We start from the raw sequence: 16,716 nt of genomic DNA, 5'->3' as shown, positions 1-16,716 counted from the left end.
CTGGTCACCCTAGTTTCAACCCAGAGCTCGAAGAAAAAATGCACAGGGAGCGAATGGAACTAATAAAATGCAACACCTGAGATGTAAACTGGTTGAGTTTCACACAGCAATGCTGTTAGCCCTTCCTGTGAAGAATGTGTAAATTGGCCCATCTGCCCTGTTTCAGCACTCTCTGGGCCAGGCAGAGCATATGCAATTATTTTGCTTAGCTTGCTTATATTCACAGGCAGTATAGGCCTGAAGTGTGATGTTTGGATCCAGATTTTAGACCCCTCAAAATTCAGGGATCAAGATGCTGGGTCTAGCCCCCTTTCTAGTTACACAGTGCGGCTGCTGAAGGTGGATATGGAGTTGAAGGAACTACCCTGTCAAAGCTGGGACTTGACACACTCGATGTTAACATTATGCTTGAATTTAAGAAGATAATGAAGATAGAAGAAAGGTTAAAGTTAAGGGAGCTTTTTCACACTGCAATCCAGATTCACCTGGCTCTGGTTTCATGTTTGTACAGTGGGGAACACATTGTCAGTGCTCAGTAAATCAGGCATCAGAGCGAGGACTGAAAGGACTTCAGTTTTGGAAAACTCCAAGCAGTAATATTTTAGGAAGAGATGCGTAAATGGGCATTGCTCTATCACAGTGGTTTGCAACCTTTTTTTATTTGTGGACCCCTAAAAAATTTCAAATGGATTGGCAGACCCCTTTGGAAATCTTAGACATTGTCTATGGACCCCCAGGAGTCTGCAGAGCACAGGTTGAAAACCACAGTTCTGTGATAACGACAACCTTCCACAGACCCCTTAGATATGGTCTGAAGAATGCCAGGGATCTGCAGACCACAGGTGGAAAACCACTGCTGTATCTTATGTAAATTTATGCCTGCCAAGGGTCTGGCCCTTAGTTTTTTTTTCTTTCTTCTCACAGTATGTTATAATTTCAGAGGCCCTGTCCCAGCATCTCCCATCTCTCCTCCCTCTGTCTGTTCTTTCTGTCCCTGATCCTTTCCTCTCTCTTTTCTTTGACGAGCTTCTGACTGCTTTCTACACCAGGGTCTCTCTGTCAGGACCAGGGGCGGCTCTAGAAATTACACCGCCCTTCCCCGGTCCCGCGGCTGGGGCAGAAGTGTCTGTGGCGGGTGCGCTGGTTCCGCGGCTCCGGTGGAGCATCCGCAAGCATGACTGCGGAAGGTCCGCCGGAGCCAAATGCCGCCCTGCCGGGATAATGCCGCCCCACGCGCCTGCTTGGCGCGCTGGGGTCTGGAGCCGGCCCTGGTCAGGACCAAGGAGCCAAAATGGCAGGCGGGCCGGTCTACAGTAGATTGAGCTTTCTGTGACATACCAGGGTACAATCCAGACTGGTGTAGCTGTGTCACCCCTGCCCTGTAACCTGAGGTGCCCTTTACACTGCTTTGCTGCTGTAGCCTCCAGCCTGAACTGCTCACAAACAGCCTCCAGCACGCAAGTCACTCCCAGCCATGTCTGTGTGGGCTGCAGCCAGCCAGCCCCACCTTGGCTCTCACCAGCCCTAAAGAGTCCACAGGGTGACCCCAAAACACTCCCAGTCTGAGAGTCCCCCGCAGAAACATATGTCCTGTACTGCCCAGCCCTCTCCTGGACAGTGCAAATAGATCAAATCCGCTATTCCTCTGAGGCAATAATATGCATCCAACTTGTTACCCCAATGGAGTTACCCAGATACTTCCATTTGAACACACTGCATTAGATAAAACAGTAAATCGAGTTTATTAGCTACAAAGAGAGAGATTTGAAGTGAGTGCAAGTAATGAGGCATAAAAGTCAGAAATGGTGGCAAGAAAAATGAAGATAGAACGTTTGCCAATGGCTAACTTAACAAACTATTAGATTCAAGCAAAGTTTCTCACTACATGCACCAGTCGATTACTGACCAAACTCTCGGGTCAGGACCCCTCCCCCAGAGTCCAGCACCTGCTTCCTTTGTCTCTTCAGGTGCAGGGAGAGAGAGCAAAATCCCTTGGGGTGTTTCCCCCCCCCCCCCCTTTTAAAAACATTTCCAGCTGAGAACCAGGAGCCAAAGACTCTATATGGAAAGATATTCTGTGCTGGTTTTTTCACCTGTTCAAACTTTCTTTGTCTTCCCTTCCTGCTTCATGACGCTGTGTACTGCTTAAATGCAAATTAAGCCGTGCACACATTCCTCTGTTTGCTAAATTCTGTTTGGGCAGGGCTGTGGGGTTTGGAACACGTTAATAACACCCTACAGGGGAATCTTATAACTTCACGTACAGTGTTGCCACACATATTTCACCAGGACAATACTGACCACCAAGTTATGAGTTTTCAAATAATCCCTTACAAGGCATACTTTGTACAAAGCTGAGTGCAGCAGTGTGTAGGGTGTGAATGCGGGGGTGTTTTGTGTCAGACTTTCTATGGGAGGAGTTAAGCTGATTCAGGACAGAGCAAGGGATCTGCATGCCGCTCTCTGAAGATGAGATCAGTGCATCTTGGTTAGTTCTGGAGAAAGTAGCTCCAGCAGTGGTGTCAGCACTTGTGATAGGCCATGTTTTTCATCAAGCCCCAGCTTCTGGGGTCAGGTGATTATGTGAGACTCTCCACCTTCATTTAATAAAAAAGAAGTAAGTTTCTAGCCCTCGTGGTTGCAGAGAAAAGCTTGAAAATCTCAAGCCCAAAATCAGAGGGCAAATAAAAAGGAGTCCACTTGTGTTATTTTAAAAATATCTCATGAATGGTAAGGCAATCTCACGATTTTTGGTGGCCTGATGCATAATTTTGAATGTGTGGGCTTGACAACATTACTGTAGTGCCAGTACTGTCCTAAGTACTGTCCTATCCTGCTGTCCTAAGGCTGGATAAAGCCATTTTCTATTGGCTCCCTAAATATCTAGTCTATTGGCCAGATTCTGCTTGCATTATGCAGGATGAATAGTATTGTACTTCACATATGGTCCCATGGGAGTTATTGTTGTAATCTCTGGGGCGTAAAGTGCTAGCCAACATGAGCAAGGAAGTCACAATCTGACCCTTTGTTATTAATCAGTTTGTTATTCTGATTCACTCTAATTTGGACTTTTCAATCACCTAACAAAAATCACATGGGAATTGTATGTTACACCCCAAATCTGGATCTAGGACTGTGAGTCAACACCCCATGCTCCCCATCACATCAGGTGGTGGGACCCAGATGGTAAGGCTGGGATCCATTTTATTTTATCCGAATCATTTACCCCGTACCTGGCAGCAACAACTTTATTCCTTCTTGCAGAAGGTACCACAGTATACTATGTTGATCAGCAAAATACAGGGGAAAACCCCATAGTCATTCAGCCCTGTACATCATGAATGGCCAGTGACCTCTGGTCACTTCCAGGGTTATTGTGTCTCTGTTAATCCAGTAGCCATAATTATTCCACTCAGTGTCTGTCCTTGAGTGTTTTTTTGCAGATAATACATTGTGCCTACTGCATGGCTGAAAAAGAGAGGTGACAGCAGGCCAGATGTGAAGGGAAAGTCCATTACACCAGGGGTTCTCAACCTTTTTTTTGCTTGAAACTATTTCAGGCTGTGATGACTCCCCCCAAAAGTGATGACCCCCCTATACCATACAACCCTTACTTCTGCACTGCTCCTGGCAGCAGCGGCTCTGCCTTCAGAGCCAGGTGCCTTGCCAGCAGCCGCCATTCTCGCAACCCCCCCCACAATAGTCTTGTGACCCCCTTTTGGGTTGGGACCCCCATTCAAGAAATGCTGCACTACCCAAAAAGGTTGGGGTCACAGGAAGCATCTACATGTTTGGATGCTTATCCAAACCTCACTGAAATTATTTGGCTAGAGACAGACCTATGATTGTCAGAGGAATGAGCACACTTGTGAAATTTCCAGTCCATCCTGCTTCTAGCTGGCCCATTCCACAAGAACATCCCCCTAAGATCTTAGAGAGTTTCTACTTCTGGTCGTGATTTGGGCAGGAAATACCGAAAGAACAGAGCATAGTATTTCGGCACTGCCTGTTCTGTTCCTCTCCAGACGTGAGAAGTGTAGATGTGGCTGAAAATTAAAGCAAACAAAGCATTTCTTTCAAGAGGGGTACGGATTTGGGGCGCTGTTCAGGCGGAGTTTCAACTTGGTTCTTATTGTACCTGTCTCATCCCCAGGAGATGCTATTCTCTTAGGTAAAAAGCGACAAAGAGTCCTGTGGCACCTTATAGACTAACAGACATATTGGAGCATAAGCTTTGGTGGGTGAATATCCCCTTCATCAGACGCATGTGGTGGAAATTTTGTGGTGGTTTTCAGTATAGAGTGGTGTATAGGGTAGTGTTAACGTGACTGTCACTTATTTGTACCATCAGCTCAGGATTAAACAAAGACTGTGAATGGCTAGCCAACTACAAAAGCAGTTTCTCCTCCCTAGGTGTTCACACCTCAACTGCTAGAAGAGGGCCTCATCCTCCCTGATTGAACTAACCTCGTTATCTCTAGACTGATTCTTGCCTGCATATTTATACTTGCCTCTGGAAAGGGGAAGGTGGAGCAGAAACCCCTGACAAGGGGTAAGGACTGTTAAAAGCCCTGGATGCCAGGGGCCAGGGCTGGTGAATCTGGAGCTGGACTGAAGACCCAGCGTGAGGATGACGGACTATTGTTCATCAGACTCTCTGTTACCCCGCTGCAGGGCTGGTGCAGCTGCCAGCAGGGGCGCCAAAGGAGGAGAGCCTGCTACACCATGTCCAGCCACAAGGGGGCCTGCCAGCTGGTGAGTCACACACTTCCAGTGGCGTTAATCCCCATTTATAAATGGGGAAAATGAAAGCCAGAAAAGCTAAATGACATGCCACACAGTGTCAGTGGCAGAGTCAAGACTAGAACCCAGGTTGTCTTATTGCTGGGCCTGTGGTTTAACCACTAGCTCAGCAGATCCCAAACTTTTCTGCGAAATGACCCACCAACTGCACTTCTTCTTTTTTTAACAACGCACCCAAGGTCCAAATGCATGGAGGGGGAGCCCCAAATCATAGGCCAGAGTCCTTCTCTTCCACCACCTCCTCCTCGCCCTGCTGAGGGGTCACTAGCCACCCAGAGCACCAGCCTCTGCCCTGGCACCCCAACCAGTGCTGAGGGGAGGACCCAGTGTGGGGGAGAGGGGAAATTGGAGAATGAGCCTACCCCGCACTCACCCCACAGTGGTGGCTTCTGTCCCACGGGCTGGGCCCCCATCCCTGCTCGGGGCGTTGCAAGCTGGCACATGGAGTTGCAGTGCCCTTCAGTTTGGCCCAGCCTCTCCTCCGTCATGGTGGAGGGGTGGGCAGGCCGAATGTGAGTGAGTGAGTGGCCTGGTGACCTGCTGCTGCCACTGGCGCTGCAACCCCATGCACCTAGTCACATCGCCCAGAGCGAGGAGTCCGGTCGGGCCCAGCCCTGCAGCACAGGAGCCAGCGCTGCTCTCCACCCCTGCCCTCGGCACTGGGCCCACGACACACCTAGAACCTTAATACGACCAGCTCCTGTTTCTGCTCTGACAACAGTCCATTTTCTCTTTCATCAGTGCTGTGCCGCATGGCTCTAGTTACTGTGAAAAGCCCTAATCGCTCAGCATCTTTGTTACCTCACTGCAAATTTAATCCTGCATGCGCTTGAATCTAGCCCAGGAGCCACTGTAACAAGTAGACTGAGCCCAGTTTGTCCCGTGTTTATGACCCGTTCCCTCCATGCAGTGTTGGAAGGTGGGCCTCCATTTCTAAGCTGTGGATCACACCAGGTCTTTGTGCAGATCTCCTCCCATATCCCAAAGGGGGTCACCAGAGAGGATAATGCTTTCTGGGCAATGGGTGCAACAATTTAAGGTTTAAGAAACACTCTGTCGTTGCCATTTGCCGGCAGGTGAGCAAACCCCAAAAGGTTCTGAGCTATGAACCAGTCTGGATAAGCTCCTAAAAATTCAGTCCTTATAATCAGCCCAATCTCTGCAGAACTGGGCAGGAGAGATCTTGCAAGATCAGCCAGTCTGGCCCTCAGCAGCACTTGTGCCAGGGGGCAGAAATGCCAAAACTCACCAGAAATAAATAACTACATCGTATATATATATATATATATATATATATACATATACATATGTATATATATATATATATACATATGTATATATATATATATATACATATATATATTTTTAATGGAGGGACAATGTGGCTCAAACTTTTTCTGACCTTGGAAAAGCTTCCATAGGCATTCCGGGTCCAAGCTCAGTTGGCTGATCATATTATCAGCATCTGTTCACTAATCCCTAGCCACCCCATGGTTCCAGACCTCAGTGAGGAGGCTTAGTGCGGCAGTCAGAGTGGCCAGGGGGAAAGCTAGCCAGGCCAACTCACTAAAGGCCTTTCTCCCACTGCTGTCCTATCAGCTCTCACATCCCCTTTCTTTTCCTGGCTGTGGTTACCAGGAGATGCAGCCTGAAAAGCGGTCGATAATTCCCTCCAACTGTCTGCGGCGTTCTTGTTTTTCCTCCTGTCATTAAATTAAAAGTAAACAACCTCCCCCTCACTCATCTGCACTAGGCTGCTGCTCTGATAGCAGCACCTGTCTGTCTGATTGACAGCAAAGAGCCATAGGGGCTAACTGAGCACCAGGCTAGGTAAGCCTGCGGTCGCTCTGCTACCAAGGGAATCCAGTCAGCAGCAAGAGACTAGAGCCCTGATTTCTCTTTTGCCCCAAGAAGCATTTCCCAGTGGCACTGGGGCTTCTGCAGTCAATATGGTAAGATCCTGAGTTAGCACATTCTGGAAAGCCAGGGCGAGTTCACCCTGAAATAGCTATTTGCAGCTGGCGCTCACAGTCAAGACAATAGGTCTGTTTTGATCAGCGACAGGTGTTCATGCACCCAGAGCTTCCATTAGATCAGGAGCCACATCCTTCTACTGACTGATGTGCATCTGACCAATCAGTTCTAGAAGACACTGTGCTAATACACCACAATCTGCTGTTTTATTTATGTTCCAGTAGTGCCTTGAGAGTCCTGATCTGAATAATTGTTCCATTGCACTAGGCACTGTAGAAATAATAATAATAATACCACCTAGTGCTTATCTAGGGCTCTTCATCCTTCGGTCCCAGTGGAGGTCAGTGTCATTCTCCCCATTTTTACAGATGGGGAATCTGAGGCATGGGGGGTCAGGTGTCTTGCTCAAGATTACTCACAAGGCCAGTGGCAGAGTCAGGACTAGAATCCAGGTCTCTGGAATTCCACTTCACAGGTCCAGCCACATTCCTTGCCCCAAAGAGATTGTGATCAAGACAAAAGAGACAAAGGATGGGAGAAATAGAATGTTAGCCCCTTTAAACTAGATACAGGAAATGAGAGATGAAGTGATTTGCCCAAGGTCGTACATGCAATCTGTGGCAGAGCAAAGAACCAAATGTAGATCTCTTGTGTTTCCTTCACAAGGCCATTTTCCTCTCTTCTTGTCTGCTCTCTATGCTACTAGAGATAGATGTACACAAGAGTTAGCTTCACAGAGTTTCACTTTTCATTGTGATTCGGGCTTCCCTCAATGAATCCTCTCTTCTTTCCTTCTTTTTCCCCGTCCCCCCCTCGCACACAACATCCCCCTGCCCCATCTCCATAATCTCCAGCAAGGACGGCTGAGTGGCTTTTGCAAACTAATTGCTGACCAGAATCTCTGCTGTAATCTTGAAGTGAACCAAGCCTCTACTTCTGGCCCAGAAAAAGCTTGGATGAGTAACCCGCAACTTCTCCCCAACCCCAAGAGGCTTTTGCACTTGCTGACATCCACCGTGCATGCTCGTTCGAGCTCCAGAGTTAGTAAACGTTCTCTCATGAAACTGACTTCCTCCAACATCTCCCAGTGGAGAGCAGGGCGGCAAAAATAAACTGTCCTTTGAGAGTTGAAGGGCAGCAAAGACCAGCCTGACCCAGTGGTAGTTGTAGCATTAAGAAGGGCTTCTGTCAATATCCCAGGAGAATCAGGACCATTACAGTGTGCTTCGAAAAGTATGTTCCACGTTGGGCGTCAAACATGTCAGGGGGCAGCAAGTCCCTGAACCTTACCAGCAGTGGGTCTTGCCCACTGGGAATACTGGATGCCATGAAATGGACAAATTGATAGACTACTGATTCCTGCCTGTTCTGCCATATTGGCACTCCTGGGGCCCAAACCCACTTCACGTCCATCTGTGCCACCCCAGTGGCACACGTGCAATTCCCATGAGAGTACGCAGAGGTCGGTGGGAGCAGAATCGGTCCCCTGGGTGTTTAGGTGATTTTGTCCCACCAAGAGATTTATCCCTGAGTCCCCATTGGTGGCAGCAGCTTTTATACTAACGGGAGTGGAAGCATGTGACACTTTAGGATTCACCCAGACCAATAAGGGGTTGTGTCACTGCCTGCCCTGCAGCTCTGGGGACCTTACGTGCCATGCTGCCGTGGTTGAGAGCCCTGCCACTAGCAGCCAGCGTACAAGCATGTAGGTCAGACCCTGGCTTCCACCAATGTGTCCATCAATGGCTATTAGCCAAGACGGTCAGGGATGCAACCCCATGCGCTGGGCGTCTCTAGGCCTCTGACTGCCAGAAGCTGGGACTGGACAACAGGGAATGGATCACTTGATCATTGCCGTGTTCTGTTCATTCCCTCTGAAGCACCTGGCCCTGGCCACTGTTGGAAAACAGGACACTGGGCTAGAAGGACCATTGGGCTGACCCAGTAGGGCCAGTCTTATATTCACTGCCCAGTTACTTTTTGCAGAGTGACCCCCAACCTCATGAATTTCCCCAGCCATCTGCCCTGTAGCCCCTTCTTTACTCACTTGCAAAAACAATTATGTTTGCTGCGCCCTTAAAGAGACAGTACCCACCAGCTTATTACCTTAACTGGGGTTAACAAACTCTATTTTAATCAAAGCACTGAATGGTTTATAGTAAAAGTAGAATAAGTCTATTAAAAAGTCATAGGTATAAGTGACACCAGGTATAAGGAATAAAGATAGAACAAGCAAACAAAAGTAAAAGTACATTTCTAAAACTAAACCTGATAGAACAGACTAGACTCTCATGTTCAAAGATGCGTTTCTCACCAAGTCTCTTTTCCAGCATGGCTGACCAGACTCTTTGGCCAGGCCTCTTCACAGAGCTCAAAGTGCTTGGTTACTTTGTCTCACTAGGTGAAGGGTGCCAAAATGGCTTTTTCTCTTTGCTTATATCTTCCTAAAATCCACTGACCCTGCTGCAAGAGGCAGCAAGGTGTCCTGGGGGTGTAGTCTCCATTCTCCGTGAAGAGTGTTAAGTGGTCATCTTTCCCCAGTTGCTCTCCTGATGGTTTTGTTTACCTTGCATGGGAAAATGTGCTTTTCTTTGTCTTTAGTCACACAGTGGAGACACATTCAAGCAGTCAGAACCACATTGCTTTGTCTGGAACAGGGGTGGCTTAGGCACTGCTTGACAAATGCATTTTAAGAACGTATTTTCACCACATACTTATATCTCTTTGTACATACACCACACAATGATTTTCGGGACCAGCGTGTTACCAGTTTTTATATGATCCCTTACATGGCTCCTTTTAGAGACCAACTACAAAGCAGTGTGTTAGGTGTAATGAGTATGCCAGGCCTGCCATGAGTTGTGGACACAAGTTGTGAACCACCGTTGGGCCTTCTGGGTCACAGAGCGTCTAGCTGATTTTTGTCTCCGACTTTCCATTTCCTTTCTGTGTGTTCAATCATCTGCTTTTCTTTTAAGGATGAGAGGTGAGGGAAAAGACATGGGCAAAGTGAGACAGATGAATGGAGAACAGAAGCCCAAGCGACAGGTTGAGAGAGACTATAAACGCAATTGACAGACTGATAGATTAGACAGTGAATATAAATAGGATAGTTTGTCTACCCTGTTTATATTTTCTCTCGCTTATCTCGCTAGCGATCTAACATGCAGACAGATAGGGAGAACAGACAGATAATAGAAGCAGGATAGATTATGTGGGGTTACCATAGCGTTGTCAGCATTAAAAAAGCCAAATTCCTCCTACTTGCGAGGATTAGGAGGTGGTGTGTGGATTTGTACAAGGATTTTTTTCTCACTATCCCGAGGGTCCCGGCCTTGAGAAGAGCTGTGGCTTTCAGGGCCCACGTGGGAGCTTCACACCCACCCAGCCCCTCGTCCATCGTTGGAGTAATACATGGAAGCCTTGTCTCTGCCTAGAGATTGGGACAGCTGCCAGTCTGGAGATGGAGCAAAGTGAAAGCTCGGTGCGTATATACATTTTATCCTAAAGCCTTGGAATGGTGCTGCTTTAAATTCCAGTCAGGCACCGAGCTCTACAACAACGGGGAAAGAGGGGGAGAAACCAACCCTTCAACTGCTCCTGAAAGCTGTCAGCTGTCAGGCCTCCTTTACTGACAGCGCTGTCTCTGGCATGGCTGAAACCCCTCCTGGGGCGAGGGCAGAAGGAGGCTAAGCTGCTTTGCTGATCTTTCCCCCTCCGCCCCACCCCAACTCCCTGGCCTGTCAGCCAGACAGCTGGGCTAATCAGCCAGTATGTTGCCTCCAAAGTCACTTTTTATTCCAAGCACCTGGAAAGGTGGAAGCAGGGAGGAATAAAAGCATCTAATGCCCATGTGGCAGCATGCCCGGAAAGTTGGTGCAGAGCCCTGTGCAGCCAAGAATGCAGAGGAGGCAACTTCCCTACAGGATGGGAGAGAGCTGGGGGGCTGAGCCCCACACCTGACATCCTTCCCAGAGCTTGGATCTTACCAGCCCATTGAACGATTGCTCAGAATTGACTTGCTCATAAAGGCTGTCGAGCTGTGGTTAATGTGATCTATGAGATGCTGCAAAGTGCCTCCAGATGCCTGGAGAAATACCCAACAGACTTACTGACACAGACAGATCTGTCCTCTTGCGACTGCCTCCCTCTAGCCGACGGGGTTCCTCACCTCCCCCACTTCCTCTCAGAGCGGTCGGCTCCCTCTAGCTCCAAACGCAGGCAGCTGCTTCCGGAGGCACTAGGCATGGGTGAACCTCAGGAGGGGCAGGTGTTCAGTCTGGATAAATACCCAGATGCTCGCAAGCCTCTTGTGTCTGTGAAATTGGGTGGAAATCACATGAGCACAGGTGCTTCATGGGAAGCCAGCAATAGCGTAGGCAGGCCTTTTTTCCTGTTATTCAGGCCCTTCCACTTCTAACTGGGGCAACTTCTATGCAAGGGACATGAATGTGAAAAATACTGGAGGGAAATTAACCAAGCCCCTTTGAGTTTTGGGAAAAGGGTCAGTGGGTTCCTTGTCTTGGCACATCTGGCTCAGCCATTCCTGCCTGAATGGCTGAGCCAAGATTAAAACCAAGATTCTTCTCTAACTGGAATCAAGGGAAAATCTCCACTGGGGCTTAGCAATATAGGATCTATGACATAGAGCTGAGCCATTCTCACTCCAGCCAGTAGAGGGCACTGTTATGCATTAGAATATAAATATGAAGCATGTAGTTGTGACAGAGTGCTGGGCAAAGGGTTGCTGATTCAGCCATCTGTCATGCAGGTTCCCATTTAGGGGGATAGATTAGAGCTGGCTGGAGATAACCTGCCCCTAATTGAGGAGGCTGAGACAGCTGCTGCCTAATTAGCCTGGGGCTTTTTAAGAGCCCCAGAGGAAGGAGGCCAAGGGAAGAGCAGAAGGAAAGGGAAAAGGCAGGGAGTAGAAGCAGGGCAGTAGCTCTTCCCGCCCACTGATGGCGGAGGGCCAACTGTACATTGTGAAACGGTGGTAGGCACAAGCCTGTAAAGAACTGCACCTGTGGTTACTAATCCCAGGGTGTCAGAGTGACTTTGTGGAGCTAGCAGAGGCAGGAGCCAAAGGGACCCTGCTGCACTCTGCTACAGTAGTGTAAACTGAGGCTTTCCATACATCAACAGCGGGAAAAGCTTATTGCTGTGGTGTAAGAACAGACTGAAGTTAGCCCAAAAATGCCATTTAAAAAGTTTCCTCTGACATTCTAGTCAGCAGCAGCAGCTCTGATGATCATCAAGAGACACATCCTATCAGCTGGCAGCAGCTGTGGCTGCTGTGAGCGGCTGAACTGGCCTCGCGTGTTAAAACATCCAGTGCCAGGGTTGTGCTAAGCAGATGATTATTTCCCTGAACTCAGAGCTTAGGGGATAAGTTTAAAGGCGCTGTGCCTGAGGGTGGGATTCTGTTGAGTCCTAATGCAATTTAAGGGCTGAGACAGCTGGTCCCAGCACATGTATGATGTTCTCGTGCCACTAGAGCCAGCGGGGCGGGGCAGGGCGGGGGGGGGGGAGGTTGCAGGACATGGCACCCCAGGCCTGCATTTGATAGACATGATAGTGAAGCAAGGGTCCCAGCACACTATCCTAAATGGGCTGCTGCCGCCCGGTGAGCACCCCCACTACTTGGTCCTCTGGGGTGGCACAGTAGGCGCTTGCTCAGGTGTCTCTTCTGGGATTCCTGCTGCTTTCCACCTCTGGGCTAGCAACCGGGTGCCTTCTTCCTTATGGGGGGCTAATCCTAGGTGGCAGCAGCAGCAGCATTAGCCGCAGCTGCCAGTTCGTGGGGCTGGATGTTGCCTGCAAGCAGCGCTCAGGGATCCACAGGGAGGAGCTGCAGCATACGAAAGGGTGGCGAGTGTGTGTGGCATGGTGCTTTACGGGAACCTGTGTGGGCAGGGGAGGTATTTCAGAGCCTCTCTTTCTGTATATTGGGTCAGGGGCTCAGAGTATGTCCATTATTGGAGGTGGGTGTGTCCATTTTTGGCCACATCCCTTGCCAAGGACACACCAGGCCCTCTAGCAGCATTCACACTGCTGAAAATTGGCAGAACAGACAGGGCTCACCAGTAAGGGATGAGTCTCAGAGCTCTGTTTGTACGCCCCACCCCCCAGCAAACCAGCCCACTTTATGCCTTGCTCTAGCTTCCCCATGCCAGGCTCTCATTAAACAAGGGGCTGCTCAAGTCTTAATTTTTTGCTGATTAGTGGGTCTTCCTTTATCATAGAGGGGATGTTTTCCTTAGTAGTCAGGAGGCCTTGGTCATGGCCAGCTGGGCTCTGGTGACTTTGGTCATACCATCTGGAGGTCTCTAGCCAAATAGTTCCAGAGTGTGGAATTTAGATTGCAGTTGCCAGCTGCCCTTCAGAGCTCTGTAGATTGCTACTCCTGGGGATGTTTTTTTAAATGTAAATAAATAAATAAACCCTAGGCAATTCCATGCCAAAGAGCAGCAAAGATGCCCAGCTAAGCACTTAAAATTCAGGAAACTGCACAGAATAGAATAGTGGCCCAGCACCTCAAAGCTATTGAGGCATTTGAAATCAATGGGCATTAGGAGCCTAAATACGACGTTCTGGACTGGTATGTCCAACCCTAATTCTGCTTTGTGCATGCACTGTATGATGTGGTATTTAATTACACTGTTTCACTGATAATACAATATAAGAGCATACTATTTTTCCACCATAGAGTCACATGGGTGGCGTCTTGCAGTACTGTGATCTGTTCTATGCCCCAAAACCAGACCCCATAAGATTCATTTATAGGAAAAGCATTCGGGGCACCATAGACAACACACTACAGCTAAAGTATAAGCCACACAGAGTAGTAGTGAAAAGGTGCCTGCATTAATAGAAGTGGAGAATTAAGGCCAAGATTTTGGAAGTGACTCGTGATTTCATAGGCCAACATAAGACAGGGATGCCTGATTTTCAGAGAGTGGTACTCAGCACTTTCTGGACTGAACTGGGAATCGGGAGACCTGGGTTTGATCCCCACATCTGTCAGAGTCCCTGGATACCTTTGGCAAGTTATTTAATCTCTCTGTGCTTCAATTCACCATCTGTATAACGGGGATGACAACACTTCCTTTGGTTGCCTTGTCTAAGGAGTGTGAGAGGCGAGGCCTAGCTCTTAATGTACGTAGTGCCACGCCTGGCACAGGGAGCCCCTGATCTCAAATGGGGTGTCTAGACACGATTGTAATATGAACAATGATAACAATGGCCAGAGCCACTGCTGATAATGTAAATACATCCAAAAAGATTGTGAGGCACTTAGATACTCTGGTGATAAAAGTACTAGCTAGCTGGGGTAAATGGACATAGCGCCACTGAAGTTAATGGAGCTATGCTGATTGAAGCCATCGGAAAAGCTGCCCCGAAGTATGTAGTTAGGGCTTACAGCCGCACAGGGGAGTATGCGGAATAAGAATGGGTCATTTTATATGATGACTTTTCTGTCCTTAACTGCAAATTAAATCCCGGGCTGCCACAGGGTGTAGGCGCTTAGCAGCCATTTATTCTGCACAGCTACAGGCTTGTGAGCACACAAGCAAAGCAGTTGTAAAGGGGAACTGCTATATTCTGGCCTTGCAACTCCTCTTGGCAGCTGAAAGAGGAGAGTGACCCGAAAAACTCAGTGCAACCTCAACAGTGGCATCTGTGCGATCCCCTGAGCAGGGGAAGAAAAAGGAATGAAGGAGGTAGGGCTGGGTCACCACCAACAGACTGGAGGGGCGGCACAGAGAAGACATTTAGAGGCAAGAAACTCCAAATGAAAAGGTGGCCATTTCGTTCTGCAGGTGACAATGAAGGAGGTGTACTATTCCCTGGGAAATACAGTATAGTCAGAGCCCTGGCAATCCTCAAGGCCAGGGCCTGTCAGTGCTTCCAAATGACTGATGTAGCTTTAATCAGCTGGCTTGATGGATGATGGCTGCAGCAGGGTGACACTTGCTCAGTGTGTCATTAATTGAAGGGATGCATTCTTATTGGTGGAGGAGAATGGGGCTTTTCATGCCAGTCAGCCAGTCACGGAGCAACATATCAGTACACCTGCTTTGGGTGGCGGCAGCTGGGAGTTTTGGTTAGTGAGTTATGTTGATGCTTCAGTCAGTAAATGTGGGTCAGACATCCACACGTCTGGCTGGATGGACAATTTAGTTCTAGGTAGTAATGAGAACATATCTATGGGGCTTTGACAGCTGCATGGTAAGTGTAGCGGGGTGAGACTCATCACCATGTCGCCTCCTGCTGGCCATTCTGGAATTAGCTCAAGTCCTTCTGCAGGGCACCTGCTTCCGGTGGTGTCTCACTCGCCATTACTCCCGCTTTGCTGTCTCCACCTCTCTGGGACCCGTGTTGCTCCCCAGAGTCTTCTTCTGGACAGAGCCCCTGCTCTGCTGTCTCCCCGCCTTTAGGGGGAACCAGCAGTCTATAGTCCAGCCACCAGTCTAGTCCCTTGTTCCAGGGCAAACTGCAGTCTGTGTTGGCCACTTCCCTCAGGGCAAGTGGGGGCAGCCCTAGCACCTTATCTGCCCGTCCTCCAGGGCCTTAGTCTGGCAGCAGTCAGCCGAAAGCTTCTTCTGCTCTGCTACCCTGCCCAGCACTGCTCTAGCCACGGTGCTCCTAGGCAGCCAGTCCTTCTCCCTAGCAGGCCAGAGAGACCCTGCCCTCTGCTCTGTTGAGCAGCTCTTTATATATGGCCCCTGCTGGCCCTGCTTGGCCGCTGCAACAAGCCACCTCCTGATTGGCTCACTTAGTGAGCCCTCCTCTAAATGGAGGGATCTGCACAGGGTCCCTCTGGCCTGCTTTAACCCTTCCTCCTCCTGGTGTGGGGCAACCGTCCCACTACAGTAAGACAGACATGAACACATCCCTTTGGTCCCGCTCTGCTTCACCACTTGTGAGCCATGAACGTCCCAGTGGACTGGACTGATGATGGGGGCATTACGGTTAAGGCTACGCTTTTGGCACAGGGATTTTTATTAAAAGCCACGGGCAGAACGCGGACAATAAATCACGGCAGTGTACATGCAGTAATGCAGTTTTCACTACATCAGTACAGAATCTTTTAAATTGCCTGTTAAACTCGGGCTGAAGCCTGAGCCCTGACCCACAGGGCTGAAGCTGAAGTCCTAGTGCAGCTGGGGCTGAAGCGCTCGCAGCCATCTCTTAAAATCACAGAATCCGTGGCCTGAATCATGGTGTGTGCAAACGGAATGCACCTGGACTGTATGGCAGGTGGGTTACACCAGGTCTGTCTAGCCCCTGCAGCAACAAGGCAGGTGTGTTACAGTGAGGGGCTGCCTGGCAGGTGCAGCAGCATGGCAGGTGCATTCAGCCAGGCTGTAACTGGCACATTCAGTACCCAGCAGGCTGTATGCTGCTGGGCTGTACCTGGAGCACAGAGCAGGTGTCTTCCATCAGGCTACACCAGGAATGCTCAGCAACAAAGAAACAATGTTTTTCCCAGGCCTACCAAGCAAGTGCCATTTGGAGCCAGTGCTGTGTTTAATTGCAGGGCAGGTGAGTTCTCCTGGGAAGTACTTAGAACACACAGGATGTGCGTACTGCCAAAGCATAGCTGGAGCTCTCAGCTGCATGGTCAGTGAGTCCCCCCAGGGTGTGCCTGCACCATATATTGCAGCACGTGTGCGCTACCAGGGAGAACCTGGAATAGTTAGCAGGAGGGCAGGTACAGTCTACTGGGACATAGCTGGACCTTTCAGCAACTATTAAAGGGAGTGGCAGGGGCTTTAAGTGGAATCAGGACCCAGTCTATCCAAAGTGGGTTTCTAATGAGAGAATGAGTCCATCTTGGCCCCACTGTAATTAGTTAACTGCTTGGCTGGCAGCTAACTAACAAGCACCTGGACAGATAAAAGGCTACCAGCACTCAGTTGAAGGAGCGCCTAG

The sequence above is a fragment of the Mauremys reevesii genome, linkage group 8 (genome assembly GCF_016161935.1).
Source record: "Mauremys reevesii isolate NIE-2019 linkage group 8, ASM1616193v1, whole genome shotgun sequence".
NCBI lineage: Eukaryota > Metazoa > Chordata > Testudines > Geoemydidae > Mauremys > Mauremys reevesii.
The sequence above is the reverse complement of the archived record's forward strand: the minus strand, read 5'-3'. Positions refer to the sequence as shown.